The following is a 14,213-nucleotide window of genomic DNA, read 5'->3' as shown; positions in this document are numbered from 1 at the left end:
CACTCCACCCTAAATCTCACATGGCTCGTGGTTTTTTTCTCCCTCTGAAGTAAGGCGAATTCTTCTCCTCTTCTGTGTCTGCTGGCCTGCCTGTGGGAAAACTGGAAGTCACACCTATTCCACCCACCTCATTGGCCACTAGCATCTTTATTGATTGATAGAGAACCAACTGTGGAACAGGACCTTCGGTGTTCACGCACAGATTCCCAATCAAGGCGTCACAACCACCTCCTAGAGTTAGTTGGAATAACTGAGAAACAGTGTGATAGACAATGCTCAAATTCTCATTATATTGTATACCTTGAGAAATGCAAGAGACCATGATACATCATAAAGTGATACTTTCAATTACTTACATGGTCAGAATGGGAATATGCCTTAAACCATAAATTACTATAGAAAACAATGGAAAAACAAACAAGGATTTCTTGAATGTAAGATTTGTTGTTGCTTGAGTGGTTATAATAATAGTATTAATAACAGATAATATGACAGCTAAAATTTAATGAGTCCATGCATCAGACAAATATTTAATGAGAGAATGCTTTGGGGGTTTCTGGAGGTAGTGGTGACACAGGGCATAGAAACCAGAGTTTTGCATATACTAGGCAAGTATTCTGCCACAAAGTTGCACCCCATAACTCCTAGTATAAGAATTCTTCATCACATTTCATCCTAATCATGTTTTATCTCCATATTAAGATTGTCACTATTTAGTTGGGAACAAAACTGAGAGTTGGAGGTAAAATGACTTGCCCACAGTCAAAAAGGTAGGAATGAATGGCAGAGGCACCATTGCAACATAGACCTATAGACTCAGGTACCCAAGTTCTTCCTCCTAAGATACTAATTCTGAGTTTAGTGTTGCATCTTAGAAAATATCAAGTCCTGCCAGGTGAGATGTGGTCTCCCAGAAGTACAGACATGCCTGTGAGCACAAGTAAGACTACCACTTCTACACAGAGGGACCTGCCTGGAACTCTTAGGACACAGGAACTGAGAAGCAGCCTGAGACAGAATCCTTCAAGTTTCCTTCTGAGCCTGGAGCTAATCCTGTGCCATAGCAACTGGAGCTGATCCTGTGCCACAGTACTTAATACCTAAATACCACCAGGAGAGAGCCAGAATTCTATGAGTGTAGACACACCTATGAACACAGGTAAGACCACCATTTCTGCACCAAAGGACCCATCTGGAGCCCTCAGGACACAGGAACTGAGGAGCAGCCCAGGACAGTATCCTTCCGGTTTCCTTCTGCACCCCAGAGCTGACCCTGTGCCACAGCTCTCCATACTCAAATTAATCCCAGAGAGAACTGGTCTACCAGGAGTGCTGACACACAGACTTTCAAGAGAGACAAGCAAAAGTCAGAGACAGCAGGACCAGCTAAGACCAGAGATAACCAGATGGAGAAGGGCAAGTGCAAGAACATAAGCAACGGAAACCAAGGTCACTTGGCATCATCAGAACACATTCCTCCCCCCACAGCAAGCCCAGAATACCCCCCAAACACCATAAAAACAAGACTATGATTTAAAATAACATCTCAAAATGATGATATAGGACTTTAAGAAGGACATAAATAACTAACTCCCTTAAAGAAATAAAGGAGAACACAGGTAAACAGGCAGAAGACCTTAAAGAGGAAACACAAAAATCCCTTAAAGAATTACAGGAAAACATAACTGAAAAGGAATTGAACAAAACCATCCAGCATCTAAAAATGGAAATAGAAACAATAAAGAAATCACAAAGGGAGACATCTCAGGAGAAAGAAAACCAAGAAATCAGGAGTCATAGATCAAAGCATCACCAACAAAATACAAGAGATAGAAGAAACAATCTCAGGTGCAGAAGATACCATAGAAAACAATGACACAAAAGGCAAAGAAAATACAAAATGCAAAAAGCTCCTAACCCAAAACATCCAGGAAACAATGAGAAGAACAAACCTAAAAAGAAAAGTAGAGAACAGAGTGAAGGGCAATAAAAGGGCAAGTGAATATCTTCAACAAAATTATAGAAGAAAACTTCCCTAAAATAAACAAAGAGATGCTCATAAATGTACAAGAAGTCTACAGAACTCCAAATAGACTAGACCAGAACAGAAATTCTTGTGAAATGATAATAGTCAAAACACCAAATGCACAAAACAAAGAAAGAATATTAAAAGCAGTAAGGGAAAAAGGTCAAGTAACATATAGAGGCAGACCTATCAGAATTACACCAAACTTCTCACCAGAGACCATGAAAGCAAAGACTATGATCCTGGACAGAGGTCATAGAGACCCTAAGAGACAACAAATGCCAGCCCAGGCTACTATACCCAGCAAAACTCTCAATTATCATAGATGGAGAAAACAAGATATTCCATGACAAAACCAAATTTATACGATATCTTTCCACAAATCCAGCCCTACAAAAGATAATAGATGGAAAACTCTAGCACAAGGAGGGAAACTACACCCTAGAAAAAGCAAGAAAGTAATCTTCTTTCAACAAACCCAAAAGAAGAGAGCCACACAAACATCATTCCACCTCTCAAAAAACAGGAAACAAAAATCACTATTCCAGAAAATCTCTTAACATCAATAAATTCATATTCCCCAATAAATGGACCCAGCATTTTGCTGCATAGAGGAAATGCATCTCAGTAATAAAGACAGACACTACCTCAGACTAAAAGGCTGGAAAAGAATTTTCCAAGCAAATAGTTGCAGGAAATAAGCTGGAGTAGTCATTCTACTTTCAACCAAAATTTATCAAAAAAGATAAAGACGCTTCATACTCATCAAAGAAAAAAATCTACCAAGAAGAACTGTCAATTCAGAACATCTATGCTCCAAATGCAAGGGCACCCACATTCATAAAAGAAACTTTACTAAAGCTCAAAACACACATTGCACCTCACACAATAATAGTGGGAGATGTCAACACCCCACTATCAGTAATGACAGATCATGGAAACAGAAACTAAACAGAGACACAGTGAAACTAACAAAAGTTATGAACCAAACTGATTTAACAGATATCTATAGAACATTTCATTCTAAAGCAAAAGAATATACCTTCTCAGAAACTCATGGTACCTTTTCCAAAATTGACCATATAATCAGTCATAAAACAGACCTCAACAGATATAAGAAGACTGAAATAATCCAGTGCATCCTATCAGATCTGGTCTTCAACAATAACAATAACAACAAAAACAAAAACAACAGAAAGCCCATATAAACATGAAAGCTGAACAACACTCTACTCAATGATAACTTGGTCACGGACGAAATAAAGAAATTAAAGACGTCTTGGAATTTAATGAAAATGAACACATAACATACCCAGACTTACAGGACACAATGAAAACAGTGCTAAGAGGAAAATTCATAGCTCTGAATGCCTCCAAAAAGAAACTGGAAAGCACATACACTAGCAGCTTAACAGTACAGCTGAACGCTCTAGAACTAAAAGAAGCAAATACACCCAAGAGGAGTAGACGGCAGGAAATAATCAAACTCAGGGCAGAGATCAATCAAGTAGAAACAAAAAGAACTATACAAAGAATCAACAAAACCAGGAGCTGATTCTTTGAGAAAATCATCAAGATAGATAAACCCTTAGCCAGACTAACCAGGGGGCACAGAGGCATTATAGAAATTAACAAAATCAGAATGAAAAGAGAGATAAAACAACAGAAACTGAGGAAATTCAAAATAACATTTGGTTCTACTAAAAAAGCCTATATTCAACAAAACTGGAAAATCTGGATGAAACAGACAATTTTCTAGACAGATACCAAATACCAATGTTAAATCAGGATCAGATGAACTATCTAAACAGTCCTACAACCTCTATAGAAGCAGTAATTAAAATCTCACAAACAAATAAAGCCCAGGACCACATGGGCTTAGTGCAGAATTCTATCAGACCATCAAACAAGACCTAATACCAATACTCTTCAAACTATTCCACAAAATAGAAACAGAAGGAACACTTACCAATTTGTTCCATGAGACCACAGTTATGCTTATAACACACAGACCCAACAAAGAAAGAGGACTTCAGATCAATTTCCCTTATGAATATCAATGCAAAAATACTCAATAAAATTATCACAAACTGAATCCAAGAACACATCAAAATGATCATTTACCATGATCAAGTAGGCTTCATCTCAGGGATGCAGGGATGGTTCAATATATGGAAATCCATCAATGTAATACACTGCATAAACAAACTCAAAGACAAAAACCACATGATCATTCCATTAGATGCCGAGAAAGCATTTGACAAAATCCAATACCCCTTCATGATGAAAGTCTTGGAAAGATCAGGAATTCAAGGCCCATACCTAAACTTAGTAATATACAGCAAACCAGTAGCCAACATCAAACTAAATGGAGAGAAACTTGAAGCAATCCCACTAGAATCAGAGACTAGACAAGGCTGCCCTCTCTCTCCCTATATATAGTACTTGAAATTCTAAGTAGAGCAATTAGACAACAAAATGAGGTCAAAGGGATACAAACTGGAAAGGAAGAAGTCAACTATCACTATTGGCAGATGATATTGGCAGATGAGGAAGTGATCCCAAAAATTCCAGCTGAGAAACAACTTCAGCAAAGTAGCTGGATATAAAATTAACTCAAACAAATCAGTAGCCTTCCTATACTCAAAGGCAAAATGGGCTGAGAGAGAAATTAGGCAAATGACACCTTTACAATAGTCAAAAACTATATAAAATACCTTGGTGTGACTCTAACCATACAAGTGAAAGATCTGTATGACAAGAATTTCAAGTCTCTGAAGAAAGAAATCAAAGAAGGCCTCAGAAGATGTAAAGATCTCCCATGCTCATGGAGTGGCAGGATTAATATAGTAAAAATTGACATCTTGCTGAAAACAATCTACAGATTCAATGCAATCCTCATAAAAATTCCAACCCAGTTCTTCATAGAGCTAGAAAGAGCAATTCTCAAATTCATTTGGAATAACAACAACAAAAAAATTCAGGATAGCAAAAACCATTCTCAACAATACAAGAAGTCTGGAGAAATCAGCATCCCTGACCTCAAGCTCTACTACAGAGCAATAGTGATAAAAAAAAAACAAACAAACAAACACAAGGTATTGATATAGAGACAGGCAGGTAGATCAATGGAATAGAATTGAAGACCCAGAAATGAACTCACATACCTATGGTCACTTGATCTTTGACAAAGGAGCTAAAATCATCCAGTGGAAAAAAGACAGCATGTTCAACAAATGGTGCTGAATCAACTGGAAGTCAGCCTATAGAAGAATGTAAATTGATCCATTCTTATCTCCCTGTACAAAGCTACAGCCCAAGTGGATCAAGGACCTCCACATAAAACCAGACACAGTGAATCTAATAGAAGAGAAAGTAGGGGAAAGCCTCGAACACATGGGCACAGGGGAAAAGTTCCTGAACAGAACACCAATGGCTTATGTTCTAAAATCAAGAATTGACAAATGGGACCTCACAGAATTGCAAAGATTCTGTAAGGCAAAGGACACTGTCAATAGCCCACAACTGCAGCCAACAGATTGGGAAAAGATCTTTACCAGTACTACATCCAATAGAGGGCTAATATCCAATATATATATAAAGAACTCATGAAGTTAGACTCCAGAGAACCAAATAACCCTATTAAAACAATGGGGAACAGAGCTAAATAAAGAATTCACAACTGTGGAAACTCAAATGGCTGAGAAGCACCTAAAGAAATGTTCAACATTCTTAGTCATCAGGGAAATGCAGATCAAAATAACCATGAGATTCCACCTCACAACAGTCAGAATGGCTAAGATTAAAACCTCAGGTAACAGTAGATGCTGACAAGGACATGTAAAAAGACAAACACTCCTCCATTGCTGATGAGATTGCAAGATGGTACAACCACTTTGGAAATCAGTATGGCGGTTCCTCAGAAAATTGGACATAGTACTACCTGAGGACCCAGCTACACCACTCTAGGCATATACCCAGAAGATGCTACAACATGTAATAAGGACACATGCTCCACTATGTTCATAGCAGCCAGATTTCTAATGCCCAGAAGCTGGAAACAATTCAGATGCCTCTCAACAGAGGAATGGATACAGAAAATGTGGTACATTTACACAGTAGAATACTAGTCAGCTGTTAAAAACAATGAATTCATGAAATTCTCAGGCAAATTGATGGAACTTGAAAATATCATCCTGACTTCCCCATTGGGGACCCTGTGCTCAGTTCAGTGGCTAGCTGAGAATGTCCCCCTCTGTATTTGTCATGCACTAGCAGAGCCCTCCCAGGTGACAGCTATATCCGGCTCCAGTCAGCCAGCACTTGTGGGCATCGATAATAGTGTCTGGGTTGTGTAACTGTATACGGGATGTATCTCTGGATGGGGAGTCTCTGAATGGTCTTTCCCTCAGACTCTGCTCCACACTTTGTCTCTGTATCTCCTTCTGTGGGTATTTTGTTCCCCCTTCTAAGGACCAGAGTATCTATACTTTGGTCTTCCTTCTTTTTGAGCTTCATGGGGTCTGTGAATTGTGTCTTAGGTATTCTGAGCTTTTGGGCTAATATCCACTTATCAGTGAGTGCATACCACGTATGTTCTTTTGTGATTGGGTTACCTCACTTAGGATGATATTTTCCAGTTCCACGCATTTGCCTAAGAATATATATAGCAGGGTCCTCTGGTAGTATCATGCCCAGTTTTCTGAGGAACCACCAGACTGATTTCCAGAGTGGTTGTACCAGCTTGCAATCCCACCAGCAGGGAGCTAGAAAAAGGACCCAAGGAACTGAAGGGGTCTGCAGAGCCATAGGAGGAACAATGATATGAGCCACTCAGTATTCCCAGAGCTCCCAGGAACAAAAACATCAACCAAAGAGTACACATGGAGGGACCCATGGCTCCAGACACATAGGCAGCAGAGAATGTTGCCTTGTTGGACATTAAAGGGAGGAGAGGCCCTTGGTCCTGGAAAGGCTCCATGCAACAGTGTAGGGGAATACCAGGACAGGGAAGCGGGAGAGGGTTGATTGGGGAACAGGGGGAGGGGAAATGGCTTTTAGGACTTTCGGGGGGGGGGGGGACCAGGAAAGGGGAAATCATTTGAAATATAAATAAAGAATATATCTAATAAAAAAGAAATAAAATTAATTATCATCCTGAGTGAGGTAACCCATGTACTAATAAGTGAATATTTGCCCAGAAGCTCAGAACACCCAAGATACAATTCACAGACTACATGAAGCTCAAAAAGAAGGAAGACCAAAGTGTGGATACTTTGGTCCTTCTTAGAAGGGGGAACAAAATACCCATGGGAGGATATATGGAGACCAAGTGTGGAGCAGAGACTGAAGGAAAGGCCATCCAGAGACAGCCCTACCTGGGGATCCATCTCATATACGGTTGCCAAACCGGAAGTGATTGTGGATGCTGGGAAGAGCTTGCTGATGGGGGCCTGATATGTCTGTCTGTCTCCTCAGAGGCTTTGTCAGAGTTTGACAAATACAGAGGTGAATGCTAGCAGCTAACTACTATTGGACTGTGTGCAGGGTCTCCACTGGAGGGGTTGGAGAAGGAACTAAAGGCACTGAGAAAGTCTGCAGCCCCAAGGAGCGAACAACAGTATCAACAGGCCAGAACCCTCCTGTTCCGGAGCTCCAGGGAACTGGACTATCAACCAAAGAGTATACACATGGAGGGACTCATGGCTCTGGGTGTGTATGTGGACTTGTTGGACATCAGTGGCAGGAGCGCCCCTTGGGCCTGAGGGTGTTAGATGGCCCAGTGTAGGGGAATGCCAGGGCAGGAAGGTGGTAGTGTGGGGGAGGGGGGTGAAGGGGTACCCTCATAGAGGCAGGGGAATGGAGATAAGTTCCAGAGGGGAAACCTGGAAAAGGGATAACATTTGAAATATAAAGAAATATCCAATAAAAAAGAATCTATTTTTAATAAAAAGAAAATATCAAGTCACACTGTTATGTAAAGATCCCAAGGTTTCTTCTCATCTGTATTCCTTATGCTATCTTTAAGAGAATGCTGTCATAATTTCTCAGCCTGATAGAATTAACACCAGAGTGTTTGTACTTGCCCTTGAATTACTGTATTACTTCCCTATGGGCTATGAAGGTTACCTGTTCACTTGACTACCTAGATGTGTGTCCTTCTACTGCCTCCCTACCCACTGCACTCCAAGAGAAAGGCCATCATACCAACACAATGTGTTTGTGACACACAGAATGTTCATCTGTTGAAAAAAATTCCATAACCCCTCTAAGATGCCAAAATTATGTCCTTTGTAAATAACAGCAAGAGACTGAGCAGAATAAGCAGTTTATATATTAACTAAAATATTTGAGCATTTCCCAATACATTTTAAAATATCAAAATATTAATTTAAAAATATAAATTGGTCTTATGATGGACATAAGTGACCTGGCTTTGGAATTGTAGCTATACTCATAGATTTTTCTTCATAAACAGACTTGAAGTTAGCCATGGTCAAGAAACACAGCTAACCAGGCATGGGGGTATATTTAATCCCAGCATTCTGGAGGCAGAAACAGGTGTATCTCTATGAGTTTGAGACCAGCTTGGTCTATACAGTGAGTTCCACGACAGCTGGGGCTTCATAGAGATACACTGCCTCCCCACCCCCTAAAAAAGGAAAGAAATAAATCACAGCTAACATCTAATAATTTATAGAAGACCTCTAAGATCTGCCTTAGAACTACGTCTGAGCAACTGCCTACACTCATCAGAAGTTGAAGAAATAAGGAACAAGTAAGAAAGTAGGCCCTACTTGAAAATGATCCTACTGAGTTCATAGGGTTTAAAATACCATAATGAATATCAGGGGGTTTCTGAGTCAATTTAAAATAAGAACTCAGTTACAGAAATACTTGAGGTCACTAAGTAACATCATAAGCCACAAGCCAAGAAAAACCAACCACTCTCATTACCTTATTTTGGAAAGAACTTCTTTTGATGCAATTTACGTCAGTGTCTATACTAAAATAATCACTACTAATACACATCTGAAAAAAATATTATGAGTGGGCACCATATATAGTTTTCAACAATAATATGTGTTGCTTCACTTGAGTGTGTGGTTGAGCTGAGTTAAAAAAAAAAACAAGAAGGATTGAAATAAAATATAGGAACAGAAATCAGTAAAATGAAAATCAGAGAAATGGTAAAATAAGTGGAATAAAATGCTTATATAAAAAAATCCACCAGCCAGGCATAGTGGCATATGCCTTTGAACGCAGCACTGGAGAGACAGAGGCAGGTGGATCTCTGTAAGTTCTATGTCAGCATGTTCTATATAGTAACTTCCAGAACAATCAGGGCTACATAATGAGACCCTATGTCAAAAACTAAATAATACCTGTATGGGCCAGTGCCCTGAACAGACCCTGGGCAAAAACTCTGCAGCTAGTCCCACAACACCCAGAGGAAGCTGCACTCCCAAGTGCTCTAACATGCCCTGGATCACAGGATCACAGGAGCTTTGTCACACCAGGACCTCAGGGTCTCAGAGGGAGCTTGACTCCCAGGAGCTTGGACACACCCAGGATCTCAGTATCATAGGATCCCAGAATCACAGCTTTACAAAGACAGCTTGACTCTGAGGAGTTCTGACACAACCAGGGTAACAAGAAGGATAGGCTCAAGTCAGATATATCGAGGACAGGTAGCCCTAGAGATAACCAGATGGCTGGAGGCAAGTGTAAGAACAACAGCCCTACAAAGGATAATAGATGGAAAACGCCAATACAAGGAAGAAAACTACACGCTAGAAAAAGCAAGGCAGTAATCTTTCAACAAACCCACACAAACATAATTCCACTTCTAACAACAAAAATAATAGGAAGTAACAATCACTTTTCCTTAATATCTCTTAATATGAAAATTGATATTACCAGCATATCCTAATCAATTGAAATTTTAAAATATGAAGAATTAGAAATTTGTTGGCTGTCACCCAGTGGTCTCTCTAATTTGGTAATTAGAAAGATATGTCCAATATTGTACAATCTACATACACTTTCTGCTTGTTTGTATGGGACAGTGTCTTGCTGTGTATATAATGGTCTTGAAATCCTGCTTCCCCTATCTCAGGCTCTCTGTAAGTAGGACTGTTTATTTGATGTTTTTACACTATACTATAGTTTTCAGAACAGCTTACATATTTCATAATTATTTATACAGCCAAAAAATGTAGACAATTAATTTGGGAGGTGGCTTATAAGAGAACAACAAAGAGTGAGACGGAATGTTTTGCTTGATATTTATAATTATTCTATCAAAATTGAAGAAGATGACCTTAAGAGTTACCCTTTTTCTGAGACGAATGCTTTTCAAAATGATCACAGCCAATGAACTAGAATCTTTTTTTTCTTTATTGATATATTTTTTATTTACATTTCAAATGATTTCCCCCTTTCTGGGCCCCCACTCCCCGCAAGTCCCATAAACCCTCTTTCGTCCCCTTGTTCCTCCATCCACCCCTTCCCATTTCCCTGTTCTGGAATTCCCCTATACTCTTGCACTGAGTCTTTCCAGAACCAGGGGCCACTCCTCCATTCTTTTTGGACATCATTTAATTTGTGGATTATGTTTTGGGTATTCAAAGTTTCTAGGCTAATATCCACTTATCAGTGAGTGCATACCATGATTGATCTTTTGAGTCTGGGTTACCTCACTTAGTATGATGTTCTCCAGCTCCATCTATTTGTCTAAGAATAATGAACTAGAATCTTACTCTCACCTAATGTCTGTGCCATCCTCCAAGCAGAACCATTGTTCATTGAAACAGCTGATAAATGACTTCATGGATAAAGCATCTTAATACACACACCATTTCTTAAATGAATGTAACCTGTTCCCTGTGGGCTGAGAATGATGACAATCACTCAAGTCAAATAGCTTTGACCATAGCAGGAAATCTGTATCCAAATAATTGTGCCTACAATTCATTCCTTGGTGCAGCAGAACTGTCAACTCATAGCTTAGCTACTATAGAGATAAAATCCTTTGGTGATGTAAGGGACAATGAAGTACAGCTTTATTACAATGAACTCCAATGTCTAAAAATTGTTCTTATTTTGGGTTTCTACCACAGTAAGAGCCAAGATTTTAAGCTCTACTAAAAACAAAACAAACAAACAAAAAGACTATCTTTCTATGTTCATTTAATAACATGTCTATTATTTTTATGATTAGTATAAAATATATATTATGTTGAATATGATAAAAATTAAAATAAAAAAATCATAAATAAATAACAAAAAACCCTCCTCACAAACCCCTAGCAAATCTGACAAAAAATTATTAGGAATTTTTAGGAATGAAATGTATTCCTAATTATTAGAAATTATTAGGAGAAATTATTAGGAATGAAATGGAAGAAGAAGAAGAAGAAGAAGAAGAAGAAGAAGAAGAAGGAGGAGGAGGAGGAGGAGGAGGAGGAGGAGGAGGAGGAGGAGGAGGAGAAGGAGAAGAGTGAAGTAGATAGCACTATAAAACCCCAGAAACATCTATAGAGCAATCAGTGAACAATATGTGTCCCTAGCACAATAGTTAGGGTTACTATTGCTGTGATGAAACACAATGACAAAAAAGCAAGTTGGGGATCTTCTCTTTTTTCTGTGCACAATCCCTTTCTCTTTCTCCCCACCCTCTCCTCTCTCCCCATGATGACTCCCCAGGCCTCAATCCTTGGAGCCAGTGAGCTCACCCAAAGGCAGCTTCCCAATAAACTACCTTTAATATAGTCTAAAAATATAATTCTTTAAGCAAAAAAAGCAAGTTGGAAAAGAAAGGATTTATTTGGCTTACACTTCCATATTGTTGTTCATCACCAAAGAAAACTGGGACAGGAACTCAAGCAGGGCAGGAAACTGAAGGCAGGAGCTGATGCAGAGTCCATGGAGGGATGCTGCTTACTGGCTTGCTTCCCATGACTTGTTCAGTCTGCTTTCTTATAGAATTCATGACCATCAGCCCAGGGATGGCACCATCCATAATCGACTGTGTCCTCCCCCATCACTTACTGGTTAAGGAAGTTCCCCATAGGCTTGCCTATAGCCTAATCTTATGGAGACATTTGCTTAATACATCTTCCCTCTTCTCAAATGACTTTAGTCTGTTTCAGGTTGACATAAAACTAGCCCATACATTATGCATAACATTAACTTGACACTGTAGACCAAGCTGAACAACTTCATAAAAAAATTACAGTTCACTTAATATGAAATATATAATCTGAGCCTCACTAAATGACATAAAGATTTCTGAATAGTCGGGCGGTGGTGGCACATGCCTTTAATCCCAGCACTTGGGAGGCAGAGGCAGGCAGATTTCTGAGTTCAAGGCCAGCCTGGTCTACAGAGTGAGTTCCAGGATATCCAGGGCTACACAGAGAAACCCTGTTCCTCCCCCCCCCCCCAAGAAAAAAACCAAAACCCAAAAAAAAAGATTTCTGAAAAACAAGTCTTTTTAATTTTTTTTTATTAATCATTCCATTTGTTTACATCTCAAATGATATCCCATTTCCTGGTTACCCCTCCACCAACCCCCTATCCCACATCTGTCCTCCCCCTCCCCTCTGCCTGTATGAGGGTACTCCCCCACTCCCCCACCCTCTCCCTCCACATCACTCCACCATGCTCCTACACTGGGGTATTAAACCTCCATGGGTCCAAGAGCCTCCCCTCCCATTATGATCTAGATAGTTTCACTGGAGAATTCTACCAAAGAGTAAAAGAAAATAACTAATACTAAATATGTCAATTTATGTTGTGGGGCCACATTACCCTAATACCTAAACCAGAAAAATACAGTGCAAAAAGGAGAACTATAAACCATTTGCCTAAGAACACAGAAAAATTAAGCAAGCATTTTCTCATAGAGTTAAGCAGTATTCGAATAATATACCATAGCCAAATAGGGTTCATTTCAGAAAATCTAGACCAGTTTAGAATTGTAAAGATGATCACTGCAATCTACCAAAGTAAAGAAATAAACAAAAAAACAGCATAGGATCACATCAACTGATGCCAAAAATAAATTTGTTAAAAATAAACATAAGGACCAGCAAGATGACTCAATGGATAAAGGCATTTCTTGCCAAGTCTGATGACCTGAGTTCCATCCACAAAATACACATGGTAGAAGAAAAGAACTGACTTCCCAAAACACTGTCACCTGGCCTCCAAAATTATACAATGGTATGTGTGCTCTGCCCTTAGATAAATAAAATATAATTTTTAAAAATAAAAATTAAAACTAAACATGTGATAGATATTTACTCAATCTGATGACAAATAGCTACAAAAATCTTACAAGCTACAGTGACACCCAATGATAAAAGGAAATGTGTCTCTCTTAATGTTAGCAACTGGATGACAATGTCCACTAACAGTACTTTTATTAAACATAGACTGAAAGTCAACCAGAGCAATAATGCATGAAAAGAAAGCCAAAGACACATTGGTTGAAAAGAATGAAATAAGACTATTTCACTTTGCATAGTTATGCAAATAATCCAGAAAATTTTATTTATATAGAAAATCCTAAAGACTTTAGTCTTAGTCTAGTGTATAATCCTATAGTCTTATACACACACACCAAACACCTTCAAGAACTACAAAAGGAATCAACAAGGTGGCAGGATATAAATCTAATAAAACTTGCATAATATTTTATGCTAAAAATGACAAAATACTAATATAAAGAAACCAAAAAAGGTTAAAAGAAATTAGGAAGCATACTACATTCAGAGATTGAAGGGCACAACATGATGCTAATGATCCCAGTTGATAATATGCAAAATACAATTCCTATGAAAAGCATGGCAAGATTTTATTTACTTTTCTTTTATTCAATTTTTTTGAGTCAGGTTCTCTGTACACCTCTTAGGCTAGCCTTATATTCCTGCCTCGGCCTCCTAATTGTTGGAATTATAAGCATGTCTAGCTACAGAAACACTTAAACTTTATAAACTTTTTTAAAAACTTTATAAACTCTAAAATTTATATGAAATAAAACTAGAATATCTACAATTTTGAAACAAGAAGAAGAGGAAGAGGAGGAGGAGGACGATGAGGAGGACGGGGAGGATGAGAAGGAAGAAGTACTAGTGGAAGCAATCTGTCTCCTGGATGCCAAAGCATGGTGTGTAACTGC

General features: G+C 38.8%; 1 protein-coding gene across 1 annotated transcript in view; it reads right to left on the bottom strand.

Annotated features, from left to right (window-relative positions):
* Slc9a7 (solute carrier family 9 member A7) overlaps positions 1 to 14,213 on the bottom strand; it is a 160,048-nt gene that overhangs the window by 41,582 nt on the left and 104,253 nt on the right. The gene's annotated exons all lie outside the window — the stretch shown is intronic.

The sequence above is a fragment of the Apodemus sylvaticus genome, chromosome X, assembly GCF_947179515.1.
Source record: "Apodemus sylvaticus chromosome X, mApoSyl1.1, whole genome shotgun sequence".
NCBI lineage: Eukaryota > Metazoa > Chordata > Mammalia > Rodentia > Muridae > Apodemus > Apodemus sylvaticus.
This window is presented reverse-complemented; position numbering and strand designations above follow the sequence as displayed.